Source organism: Phocoena phocoena, chromosome 2 (assembly GCF_963924675.1).
Source record: "Phocoena phocoena chromosome 2, mPhoPho1.1, whole genome shotgun sequence".
In the NCBI taxonomy this organism is placed as follows: Eukaryota; Metazoa; Chordata; class Mammalia; order Artiodactyla; family Phocoenidae; genus Phocoena; species Phocoena phocoena.
In genome coordinates this window covers 26565339-26578495 of record NC_089220.1, presented here as the reverse complement: position 1 = coordinate 26578495, position 13157 = coordinate 26565339, and the positions used below count along the sequence as shown (strand labels likewise).

General features: G+C 43.5%; 1 protein-coding gene and 1 pseudogene across 1 annotated transcript in view; one reads left to right on the top strand and one right to left on the bottom strand.

The window, feature by feature from the left end:
• TTLL5 (tubulin tyrosine ligase like 5) overlaps positions 1-13157 on the top strand; it is a 253665-nt gene that overhangs the window by 167955 nt on the left and 72553 nt on the right. The window lies entirely within an intron of this gene.
• On the bottom strand, positions 8374-9087 carry LOC136118628 (small ribosomal subunit protein uS5 pseudogene; annotated as a pseudogene).

The following is a 13157-nucleotide window of genomic DNA, read 5'->3' as shown; positions in this document are numbered from 1 at the left end:
ACGGGCTTCTCGTTGCAGTGGCTTCTCTTGTTGCAGAGCACGGGCTCTAGGCGCGCGGGCTTCATTAGTTGAGGCGCGCGGGCTTCAGTAGTTGTGGCGCACGAGCTTAGTTGCTCCACGGCACGTGGGATCTTCCCCGACCAGGGCTTGACCCCGTGTCCCCTGCATTGGCAGGCGGATTCTTAGCCACTGTGCCACCAGGGAAGTCCCGAAACACTTTTGAGTTTTAAGTGATAGAAGCTGAAATCATGCTGGATCCTAACTGTAAAGGCGATTTTTCAGTTCATACAACTAAAAGGTCTAGAAATTGATGTTGGGGGCTTATGAAGCATCATTAATCATACTTTCTACTTGTCTCCAGGTCTTGCCTCCACAACTAAATGAGAAATTATAGAAAAATATCAAAGATAGCAAAATACCAACTTTATTGCTGATAAAGATAAATTGGAGAATACATCTTGGGAGTATGGTACAATTCTACCTTTCATGGCTAAGTCTTTCTCATTTGTCTTATTTATTCTAAAGATTTTCTTTGTTGATATTTTGTTAATTTTGATAATTAAAACAAAATTTTTAAGGAAGAAATAAAAAGACCTTCTAATGTACCACAAAAACAAAAAATAACTTGGCCTGATTTTCAAGGTGAATATCTGTATTTGGCCCCAATCTACCTTTCCAGTTTTATTCTTCACACATTTAGTTCCAGCCAAACTCTATGGATCGAAAATAGTACATTTTCCCATCACTACATCCTTATACCATTCTGTAGCACTTATCCTATTAATTTACTATAATTACTTCACGAAAGTGTAAGTTGTCTTATTCACTGTTGTATCCCAGTGCCTTGGTAAACAGCAGACACTTAAACATAAAGAACAAATATTAAGTAAAAGAATGAGGGAATGAACAGACCCCCCTGCTCCTCACCTGTATGTTTACATGTTCAAACCCTTTTCTCCTACAGGGCTCAGCTCAGCTCAGCCTTTCTGCAACCTTCCCTGATGACATCCCAAGCAGATGTCATTAGGCTTTCTCTTCCTTCTGTTCTTCATCCCCTGGGCTCATGTTCCTAAAAGATGTAATTCAGAGGAGGCTCTGGCTAAATGCACAGTTTTAATTCCTAGAGAATGAATTTTTGTGGCTCTTCCTATCCTAGTGATCTGAAAACTAGAGAAAAAAAGCCCTGTTTCTTCTCCACTGAAGTTTTTTTTTTCCTTTTTTATTTTTATTATTTTTATTTTTTAACATCTTGATTGGAGTATAATTGCTTTACAATGGTGTGTTAGTTTCTGCTGTATAACACAGTGAATCAGCTATACATATACATATATCCCCATATCTCCTTCCTCTTGCATCTCCCTCCCACCCTCCCTATCCCACCCCCCTAGGTGGAGCTCACACAGCTGCTTTCCCAAGTCATCAGGTCCTTATTCTTCTCCTTTGAACCCTATTCAGTTCTTTCTAGTTATCCAAGATTGAAAGTGCCCTACAAGCAAAAGACCCTTTGCATTTTGGGGGGGGGGGCGTGCTGTTGGAAGAGGCAGGGTGTGGAAGAAGAGGAAAAGGCAGAGACCCTTCTTTTTACCCTCCTTCTCCCCACCCCACCTAACCCTCAGGAGTCTTGAGAGCCACTCCTAGAAGGTGCTTAAACAGCCCAGTCAGTATAGGATGACTGTCTCTTTACTCCAGCCTTTTAACATTGGTTGACCAATAAGTCATGGTGTGTACTGAATATGTGTGATATTTCAAATTTTTGGTGTTCTCTACAGTAGTTCCTCTCTCCTCACTGTCCTTTATTTGATAGACTTATAGTCGGCCCTCGGTATCCACAGGTCTGCATCCACGGATCAAAATATTTAGAAAAAAAAATTTCAGAAAGTTCCAAAAAGCAAAACTTGAATTTGCTATAGTCCAACAACTGTTTACATAGCATTTACATTATATTAGGTATTAGAAGTAATCTAGAGATGATTTAAAGTATATGGGAGGATGTGCGTAGGTTATACGCAGATACTGTGCCATTTTATATAAGGGACTTGAGAGTCCTTGGATTTTGGTATCCACGGGGGTCCTGGAACCAATCCCTTGCACATACCAAGGGACGACTGTACTGGCCTCCCCTACCTGGGTGGCTAGTATGGGGAATGCATAATGTCAGGCCACCATCTCCCTGCTCCAAGTTCTAATATCTGTTTACCTCTGCTATGACACATACCACTCCTCTTTGTATTATTGTTGTTTGTATACTTGTCTTACCTCCTGTATTAGATTGTAAGCTTTTGAGGGTCAGAGACTGAGTCTTACACATCATTATGTCCTTACACTTTCTTGTACAAAGTGCTCAGTAAATGTTTGGTGAATAAGTGGCTAGATCAGTGCCGTCCAACATGGTAGCCACAAGCCACGTGTGGATTTTAAATTTTTAAATCAATTAAAATTAAATAAAATGAAAAGTTCAGTTCCTCAGTCATACTAGCCACATTTCGAATACTCAAAAGCCAGATGTGGCTCGTGGCTCCCATATTGGACAGTACAGGACAAAATGGTTGTCCCAGAAGATTCAAAGATGTGTAGAGACCCAAACTTGGTCAGTGGAAAAAAAAAAAAAAAAAAGAAGTACAAAGTAAGGCATATTCTTGATTATCCTCTTAGGCTCTTTTGTAGCTGTCAAGCCTCTTTTGTTTAGATCTAGAGATTTACCACAGATGCTGTTCTTAAACTAATTTGTGGTACTGGGAGGGGCATATTTTAATGCCTTGGGAACCTCAAAAGCTCAGAGCTTCTGAATTACTAGTGTCTAACCAATCAGAGCTGGGCTGGCTGAGAGGAAGGGATTTTTAAAGCAGATCCTAGCGTTACCATTTTATTTTCTGAGATATGCTCATGACTAGATACTGGGGAGAGGTCTTGCTTCCCTACACTTACCTAGCCGCCAGCCCCCCACCTGCTTGGCTGGCAGTTCTGACTTGGCTTATAGAGCTGCTATAGCCTATAGCTGCTATAGCTTATAGCCTGCTTGGCTATAGACCTGGGGAACAGAGCCAAACATGCGGAAGTGGTTACATGTACCAGCTCCCAGGGAAGCTGTGGGCTAGCAGGGAGAGTGGGTGGGGTCCTGCCTGATGGCTTTTCAAAGAAGCCAAATCTTTGAAGTTTTGTTTTAGCAGCTGCCAGGTATGCTGTTTCAGCACTTCACAGACTCTCTCACTGTGTTCCCATATCACATTTTTTCTTTACTATATGTGCATAGTATATACACAATGGAGCTTGGTTGTTGGGAGGGTAAATATAAAATTGTGGAGTAAGGTGCTAAACACAACCCGCTTTTTCTTTTTTTCTTTGACTCTGCTGTGAAATAGCCACTTTTAATGCTCCCTTTTCCCTTTCTCAGCTCTGATCTTTTCTGATCACCTGCCAAAGGAGAGGCAAACAGAGTCCTCTTCTATTTGAGAAAATAGTAAGTTTTGAAAAACTGGAGCTCCTACATTTCTCTGATGAATTAGAGCATCATTCTGAGAATAGAACATCACCCTTTTCCAAAAGAACAGTTGACATCCCCCAACAAGCAACCCTGATACTTTCAGACTTGGAGTAAATTTCTTGAATGTAGATCTTGTGCACCACTGGATCCTCAGCATTTAGGGCAGTGTCAACCATAAGTATTTGTTAAATGATTGCACTTGCAGCTGCTAAGCTGGTGGGGGAAGGACTGGGTAGGTAAAGCACCCCTCTAAAGCCCACACTCCGAGCGTTCTCTGCTTCCTTGCTTCTTTGCTTAGATAGTCCCTTTCTCCTATCCAGTCTACAGTTAACTCAGACCTTTTCCAGCGCCCCCAAATCTGCTCCTTCCTCTGAGCTCCACTCTTTTTTGAGTATAGTATATACTCCCCTGAGTAATCATCTTCTATGCCTTTGTTCTTGATCTCCTGAACTGTAAGTCTGTTAAAGGCACAGGCTATGTTTTATTCCTACCCAAAGAACCCTGGAGCGGGAACAGGAAGACCTAGGTGCCAATCCCCGGTCCACCTGGAACTTCCTGACTGGAGGTAAATCATTTGACTGAACTTAAGCCTAATTTTGCCAGGTGGGAAGCAAGGGTGCTCGGATTGTCATGGGAGTTCAATGAGATCATCTACATGAACATGCTTTGTAAACTACAAAGTACTACACACGACTAGGTCTTTTCAGTATTAATAATACTTATTATCACTGTAAAATAGTAATGTTTGTTTACGCTGCTGATGATACAGAGACTAATCTCTCCCAGAGTTGAGGTAAATCACAAGCTCAATCCCCCATTACTCAGCTTGGCACAGGTTTAAAGCATTAAATGGTCCATTCCAGGCACTCTCTGTCATCACCTCTCTTTCAGTCTGCAGGTTCTTCTTTCAGACCTGTGGGGTCATTGTTTTTCTTACTAGTCTCCCCCTTTTTCTCCTCTCAGGTTCAGGCTGAGCTCTCTTTTTTAACCCCCTCAGTTCTTAAAGAACCAAACTCATCCCATCCCATTTCCCAGTTTTGGCTGGAATTGCCTTGCTGGTGGATCCTTCTCTCCTCAGTGTGGCCATCTGCTTCCCATCGCTCTGCCCATCAACAGCACTGGGCCCCGTCATCATCCTCCCCCTGTCCAGCCCCCCATCTTCATCCTCAGCTTGGCTCAGCACCCCTTCCTGTTTTCCTCTCCCTTCCCTTGCTTTTCTGCCAGGCTATATCCCTTTAATCCTCCCTTTCCATTTATCTCATCCTGCATTTTCTTTCTTTCTCTAGGCTCAGACCTTCCATCCAGAAAGGATGTTCCCCCTTTTAAGACTCTGTTTGGTGCATTTCCATGTACCTCTCACCCTGTCCCTATCACCTTAAGGCATCTCCTTCTCAGAGAAAAGTAGATTAAAAAAGCACTGCCATTTTTTTTTGTTGTTCTATCATATGGCTTCAGGAGGTCCAAATTCTTTTACTTTAAAATATCTACACTCTCACATTTAAATGTTGTGACCTAGTGTTTGAGAGCAGGTATTCTATACAGGCAGACCAATTTGGATCCCTCCCCTTTTTAGCCACTTACTAGCTATGTTGCTTAGGGCAAGTTCTTTCAACCTACTGTACTTATGCCTAATTCGGGGCTTCCCTGGTGGCGCAGTGGTTGAGAGTCCGCCTGCCGATGCAGGGGACACGGGTTCGCGCCCGGGTCCGGGAAGATCCCACATGCCGCGGAGCGGCTGGGCCCGTGAGCCATGGCTGCTGAGCCTGCGCGTCCGGAGCCTGTGCTCCGCAACGGGAGAGGCCACAGCAGTGAGAGGCCCGCGTACCGCAAAAAAAAAAAAAAAAAAAAAAAAAGCCTAATTCCTAGGGATGTCCTAAGGAGCAAATGAAAATTAAATGACATAGGAAAGCATTTTTACAGGGCCTGCCTCTGTAAATGAGAATTACTGTAAACCTGTCCACATCATCTAATCCATACCCTGTTTTACAGGTATGAAAAATTGAGACCTAGAGAAGTAAGTGGATTGTGCAAATTCTCATGCCTACCTGGTGGTAAAGCAAGGTTGAGAACCTACTTCTAATTCTCAGCCTGATGAATTTTCCATTTGATTCCTCTAACTTCTCAAAGGGTTATTTGTTCTAGTTTCCCTTCTTCAGGTGGAACATAGGACTACTCCAGAGAGAGGAGTGTTCACTTCTTCATGCATTTGTTCATTCAGCAAACACTGCATGACTGTGACATTGCCAGGCTTTGAGTGGACAAAGACCAGAATGATGACCAGCCTTAAATTGTTGGTCCAGTGAGTAAGAAATAGTCGTTGTGAAGAATAGTCACAGTACCAAAAACATGCCAGTGAAGGCATCTTGAGACCTCGAGAAATAAGCTCTATCGGAGGAAGACTGGAGTAGACTTTGCAGAGGACGGATTATTGTTTTTTAACTAAGTGAGCATCACAGAGCCTTGTGTGAAGACAGGGAGGTATGGAAGAGCATGCCTGAGTGCACCATTGTGGGAGCATGGCGTGCACGTAGGGGAGGGTTGAGGATGAGATGGAAAAGTTCAAGTGCCTGATATGCCATGTTAAGGGGATTTTATCCCATTATCTGCCCTTTTAATTAATGTCAACCAAAGAATTCAGCAGTGTTTTGAGTTTGGGTTTTTTTTTTTTTTTTAACATTTCTGGGTTTTCATATGTACTACTTCCATAGTCTTTCCCTTCCGCATTCATATCTGGCAAATTCTTTGTGTCATTCTGGATCAAGCCCAGTTCCGACCCTTACTCTGTGCACCTTCTACTGCCATCCCACATGGAGTCTGCCTACTTGCCTGTAGCTCTGTCATTTCCATTATATTACAGATTTTCATGTCTTTCCCTTACCACCTCCTTAGAAGTCCGAACTTATACATCTTTATATTCCTATCTCTTAATGTGGCATCTGACACATAGTATCCACTAATTTAATGTATGCCAAATGAATTTCAATATCTAGATTCATAATCACAGAGCAGACTTCCACCTAGGCAGCTCTTTTACTAATACCTATCTTGGGTACCACAAAAATTTAGGTGGATTAGGTTAAGACTTTCTTCTTTAACCAGCCACAACTCAACGTGCTTGCCATCTTTAGGATTTGAGCTTTGGCTGCCTCTAGACAAGAACTCTAACACTGAGCTGGTTAAAAACCTGCTGTGGGAGCAGTTGTCACCTGTTTTACACTTGAAACACACTTCCACATACTAGGATTTTCCTCAACACACTTTAAGGAGTTAAAAGACTCAAAACAGTGCTCAACCAGGTGAATTCCACATGGTGGAATCAGTTTTAAAGTAGAGTAATGTCTCACAGTGTCCATTAAGCTGCTGAAATTTTACTCCTCACCTGGTCATCCTTCAGGACTCTGTGGCTGTGTGAGTGCTATTATTTATTTGCTGCCCTGATTAGACTCTCATATACTCATGAGGAAAAGTTTCTCCGTAGTCTAACAAACACATAGTATCTGTACTTGGCACCAGCTCGAGGTTAATTTCTCCTCTTACATATTGCAGGTATACTGTGCTGTACACCCTGCTGCCAGCTCAGCGTTCATCTGCCAGACAGCCAGAACACTGTACTAAAATACGTAGTTCAGTATACTGTATACACTACTCATCACACTTTACATTCTTGTGAAGTTTTCTCAGTACAGCCTAGTTGAGAATCTCTCTCTTAAGGCTTTAGTGAAGAGAGGCATTGTAACCTAGCAGCACGCCATCATAATAACGTACCCTGGTGCGTGCTTTGGTAGAATAGCAGGCCACTCTGATAGGATAATGCGTTAAAGCTAATTTCTCTTTTCCTTTTCAAATTTATCTAAATAGTTGCATAAGTCATCTATTGCTGCCTAATAAATTATCTCAAACTTTAGCAGCCAAACAATAAACATTTATTATCTCAGTTTCTGTGGGTCAGGAATCGAGGAGCAGCTTAACTGTGTGGTTCTGCCTCAGGCTCTTTCATGAGGTGATGGTTAAGATGTCAGCCAGAAGGGCTGCAGTCATCTGAAGGCTTGCCGGAGGCCAAAGGATCCACTTCCATGGTGCTCACCCTCACGTGGATGATGAGTTCATGCTGGCTATTGGCAGGAGGCCTCAGTTCTTCAACAGATGGACTTCTCCTCAGGGCTGCCTGTGTGTCCTCATGACATGGCAGCTGGCTTCCCCCAGAATGAGTGACTTAAGAGAAAGACAAAAGGCACGTGTCTTTTATGACCTAGCTCAGAAGTCATACACAGTCTTTTTTTTTTTAATTTTTTAATTGTGAAAAGGTATACATAACATGAAACTTACCATTTGAAGTGCACAGTTAGGAGCATTAAGTGCATTACATTACTATGCCTCACCACTATCCACTTCCAAGAACTCTTTTCATCTTGCAAAACCGAAACTCTGTAACAATTAAAAAATAACTCCCCATTCTCTCTCTGTCAGCCCCTGGCAACCATCCTTCCACTTCCTGTCTCTCTAAATTTGACCGCTCTAGGTACCTCCTATGAGTGGAATTATACAATGTGTGTCCTTTTCTGCCTGGCTTATTTCGTTTAGCACAATGTCCTCAAGGTTCATCCATGTTGTAACATGTGTCAGAATTTCCTTTCTTTTAAGGCTGAATAATGTTCCATTGTATGTCTATACCACATTTTGTTTATCCACTCATCTGTCGATGGACACTTGGCTGGCTTCTGCCTTTTGGCTCTTGTGAGTAATGCTGCTATTAACGGGTGTACAAATAGTTGTTAATGGCCCTACTTTCAGTTCTTCTGGATATATACCCAGAGTGGAATTGCTGAATCATACGATAATTCTGTTTTTTTCCAAGCTTAATTAATTCACTTTATCTTTCCTGTGTAAGTACTCTACGTGGTGACCATAGCTGGAGCTTGGGTCTTCTTTGCAGAGACTCTGGTATGGCTCTTTATTAAATGGTCAGTGAATTCCTGATGGGGAGACTTGGTGAACATGGTCCCTTTCTAGAGGTCAAGGTGAGTAGCTGTAAGTCTTGGAGATGGCATCAAAGGTGGCCGTGGTAAAGTTGCACAGGCTGGCAGTGCAGCCTGCAGACAAGGTGTACTAGTCCTTGATACTGGCCACCAGCTTCTTGGGCACAAGAGCCCAGAGCATGCCAGTGCCTTTGGGTGGGGATGAGATACACCGGCACAGAGCCACAGTGGCTGGTCACCTTGTAAAGGACAGTGTGGGGCTTGCTGATCTTGCTTCCTCAGTAGCCTCACTGCCTGGCAACAGGGGAGAGTTTGGCCAGGGTAATGGCCCCGGGGACGGCCGTGGCTGCCTCCTTGGATCACTTACCAAAATTGACATGGCCCTTGTAGTCCCTAGTGGCAACAGATGCCTTGAACCTGGTGTGCTGGCCAGTGTGGGTCTGCTTTTGCACAGGTGTAGTCTTCAAGCTCACCCTTTAGGGTCAGCCTCAGGAAAAAGTCCATGATATCAGACTACGTGACGGACGAGGAAAAGAGATGTATTTCCTCCAGGGACTTGGTATCCATGTCCATGACCAAGCAGCCTGGCTCGGGGACCGGGAGCCACTTCTTGTCCTCAGCCTCCCCACAACGAGCTCTGTGGCCTTGGCTCCAGCCTGAGCATAGCTGCAGCGCTGGCACCGGAAGCTGCCCCCCATACCTCTGTGGAGCTGCTGCGGTCACCTTCTGGTCTCCTGGAACACCAGCATCATCCACCATTTGGTGTTTTCTTGGAGCAGAAAGGCAATTCTATTTTTAATCTTTTGAGGAATCTCCGTACTGTTTTCCAGAGTAGCTGTACCATTTAACGTTTCCACCAGCAGTGCACAGGGGTTTCAGTTTCTCCACGTCTTCGCCGACACTTTTTTTTTTTTATAGTAGCCATCCTGACGGGTGTGAGGTGGTATCTCATTGTGGATTTTCATTTGTGTTTCCCTCATGATTAGTGATGGTGAGCATCTTTGCATATGCTTCTTGGCCGTTTGTGTATCTTTTTTAGAAAGTGCCTATTCGGGTCCTTTGCCTATTTTTAAATCAAGTTTGGCTTTTTGTTGTGGAGTTTTAGGAGTTCTGTATGTATTTTGAATATATTTGGATTATCAGATGTATGATTTGAAAATATCTTCTCCCATTCTGTAGGTTGCATTTTTACTCTGTTGATAGTATCCTTTGATGCACAAAAGTTTTTAATTTTGATGAAGAACAATTTTTTAATTTTTTCTTTTGTTGCCTGTGGCTTTGGCATATATCCAAGAAATCATTGCCAAATCCAATGTTGTGAAGCTTTTTTGCCATTTGTTTTCATTGAAGAGTTTTATAGTTTTAACTCTTACGTTTAGGTCTTTCAAACACACTATCATTTTTGCGATATCCTATTGTTTACACAGGCCAGCTCCATTCAGTGTGGGAGGGGATTACCCAGGATATGAATACCAGGAGGTGGGGATCATTGGGGGCCATCCTGGAAGCTGGTTCCTACAATCATTCAGGTATATAGTTTTTGTTTTTGTTTTTATTTTGCGGTACGCGGGCCTCTCCCGTTGTGGAGCACAGGCTCCGGACGCGCAGGCTCAGCGGCCATGGCTCACGGGCCCAGCCGCTCCGCGGCATGTGGGATCTTCCCGGACCCGGGCACGAACCCGTGTCCCCTGCATCGGCAGGCAGACTCTCAACCACTGCGCCACCAGGGAAGCCCCAGGTATATCGTTTTAAAAGTTAAGTAATTCTATAAAGTTGATAATGAAAATGGGAATCCCCTGCCCCTTCTTCTCCCACTGCTACCAAACCTTAATGTCCACATTCCAGAGATAACTGCTTTCAGCTTTTTTTTTTCAGCTGTTTCTTCTGTTACTTGCCTTCATATTTCTAAATCATATGTTTATCTGCCATTTGGGGGCTTTTTATTTTATATATTATTTATTTATTAAATTCCTATCAGAAGGTGGAAGTTGAGAATTCTTGTGCTGCCTCCTCCTGCCCCCACCCCCAACCACACACACGCACACACACACGCACGCACACACGCACACACACACACACACTCTCCCCTTCCTCCCATCCCTGCAGTGAACACATAGTACAATTTGATCAGTGTTTACTGTTTTCATTATCATGACTGGGCCCTTGGAAACTTTTGGGCCTCTCAGAGTCATCATTTCTTCTTTCCTATGGATCCATTTCTCTGTCATTTTGTCTGACTTGGTACATGTTGTAAAGTTAAGAAATTTTCCAAGTTTCAAATTTCTTGCAGGTTAAGACAGTTTACACAGGGCTATACAGGAGGGGAGGATATGTATATGTATATATATTAATATATATATATACACACATACATGTGTACATTATATATGTTCCTATTTTCTACTGACTGAAATATTTATGTTCATACTTTATAAAAGCTAAGTGTACAAGTAATACACACATGTAGCCACGTCATAAAATAATCTAACAGAAACATATACAGATTAAGAGGAGATTAAGCCCCCTCCTCAGAGGTAGCCACAGTTAAAAGGTTGATCTGTATATTTTTCCGTGACTTTTTTTCCTCCCTAATGTCGCCATGTTTCTCTGGCTTGTTTATATAAGCTTTTCTTCTTTTCTTTGGCCGGGCCATGCAGCGGGATCTTAGTTCCCTGTCCAGGGATCAAACCTATGCCCCCTGCAGTGGAAGCACAGCGTGTTAACCACTGGACCACCAGGGAAGTCCCTATGTAAGCTTATCTGAATATTCTTAACCACTATGTAGTTTTCCAGAGGTTGAACGTACCATAATTTATTTTGCCATTCTCCTATTAAAGAGCACTAAGTTGTATCCAATTTAGGCATCTGCAGTGAATGCCTTGTACATATATCTTTGTACACATGTGCAAGTATTTCTATGGGATACATTCCAAGAAGTGGAATTCGTTGGATCAGATGATATATACACTTTGAATTTGTATAGATACTGTCAAATTGGCCTCAAAAGGGCTGTGAAAGGGCTGTACCACTACCCCCTCCAATCTGGAGCGTGCTCTTCCTTCACACACTTGCCAGCATCTATTCTACGAGACTATCACTTATTCCTTTCCTGCAAATTCTCTCCTTTTTTACTGATGATGAAATTAGGCATAGACCTATCTTCAGATATATTATTTTAGAGATGCTCTGTTTTCAGGCAAGAATATAACTGAGATGGGGCCAAGAAGCAGGAAGGTAAAAGTATTCTCAGTGGGCTCTTTCTTTTCTTACTATCAATTAAGATCAGGAAGAATCCCTACGTGTTAGCTTCTTTCCCCTACACTGCACTGCTGAAGTGCTTTTCTCCCCTGCTTTTGTTTTTGATTGATTTCATCCAAGAGGCTTACCCTTTCCCCTCCCTCAGTAATGAATAACCAGAAAAGTCACAGAACCAGGCAAATTGAGTGAAGGAAGCTTAAGGAAAATATTAAAAAGGAAGAAAAGTGTTTGATGTACTTTTAATATAAAATGTGGAAAAAGTAGAAGAAGGGCGGGGGTTGGGGAAAGAGGGCGGAGAGAGATTACTCACGGTAATGGGAACCAAATGTTGGCCGGGAAAGCTGCAGCATTCTCACACTCTTCCTGTAACGCCATGGCTTTTCAAAGTGGTAATAATGGAGCACCAACAGTACAGGACACGCCTTAACCCTTCCATACCTGAACAGCCCCAACTCAGCTTTTCCGAGGCGGTGTCAGCTTTGAAGTCCTGGCACGTGGACGATGTCTGTGTCCCGCTTGCCATCAGGGCAAAAAGAAGGAAGGTGGAAGCAAGTAGTAGAACAGTAAGGGAGCACTCGCTTGCTGGAACTCCTCACAGTACGCTGCATTTCTCTTTCTGTGTGTTAGGCTTTTCTGCTGGACAAGCAGCAGCCTGCTTGACAGTAGCTTGCCAGGTTTGGATGATGATATCTTCTCCCCTTGCTGCCCAGAGCTGATGAGAAAACCCCCATGGGATAGGCAGGCAGCCTCCCTCCATCAGTAATGATCCCACAACATGAAAAGGCCTCCATGGAGACCGAAGTCCCCCCCGGGTACCCGTGTGCAAGTACAGGCGCTCCTGTGGAGGCCCCGGCCTTTATTTTCTTGGAAGTCCACACCTGCCGCTGTGGAATTGAGATGTAAAGACTGTTTGCAGCCGAATGGCACTCCCTGACCATATGACCTCCAGGTGGTCAAGGACAGGCACTTGCCCCTTGGCCTAGCCATTTATCTATGGAGGGCGAATGAAAAGGGGTGAAGGAATGAAGGAAGGTCCTGCTCCAGCTAGCTTTTACTGCCATCTTGATTCAAATTTTGTTCAGGTGCCTTTAAAAGTCCATTGTGCCTGAGAAATAAACCTTATTTTTTAGGTCAGATATTCACCATTTCAGATGGGAGGCTCTGGTAGCAGTAGGGCAGGCGGCACCGCAGGGCAGGCAGGTGCTTGGCTCTGCAGGTAGCTGGGCGGCTCCGGAACTCTTTAGCAGCAGTTGTCTCAGCTGTAACAGGAGACAACTGTTAGTCTCTGCCTCCTTGGCGTGTTAAAGGTTTCAGGGAGTTAAGGCACAGAGAATATTTAGCACCCCACCTGCCACCTCCTCTTCTCTTCTCTGTCTCTTGGTACCCTCATATTACCTACAGCTAAAACTGAAACATCTTTTTTTCAAATGTTTTCCAGAATC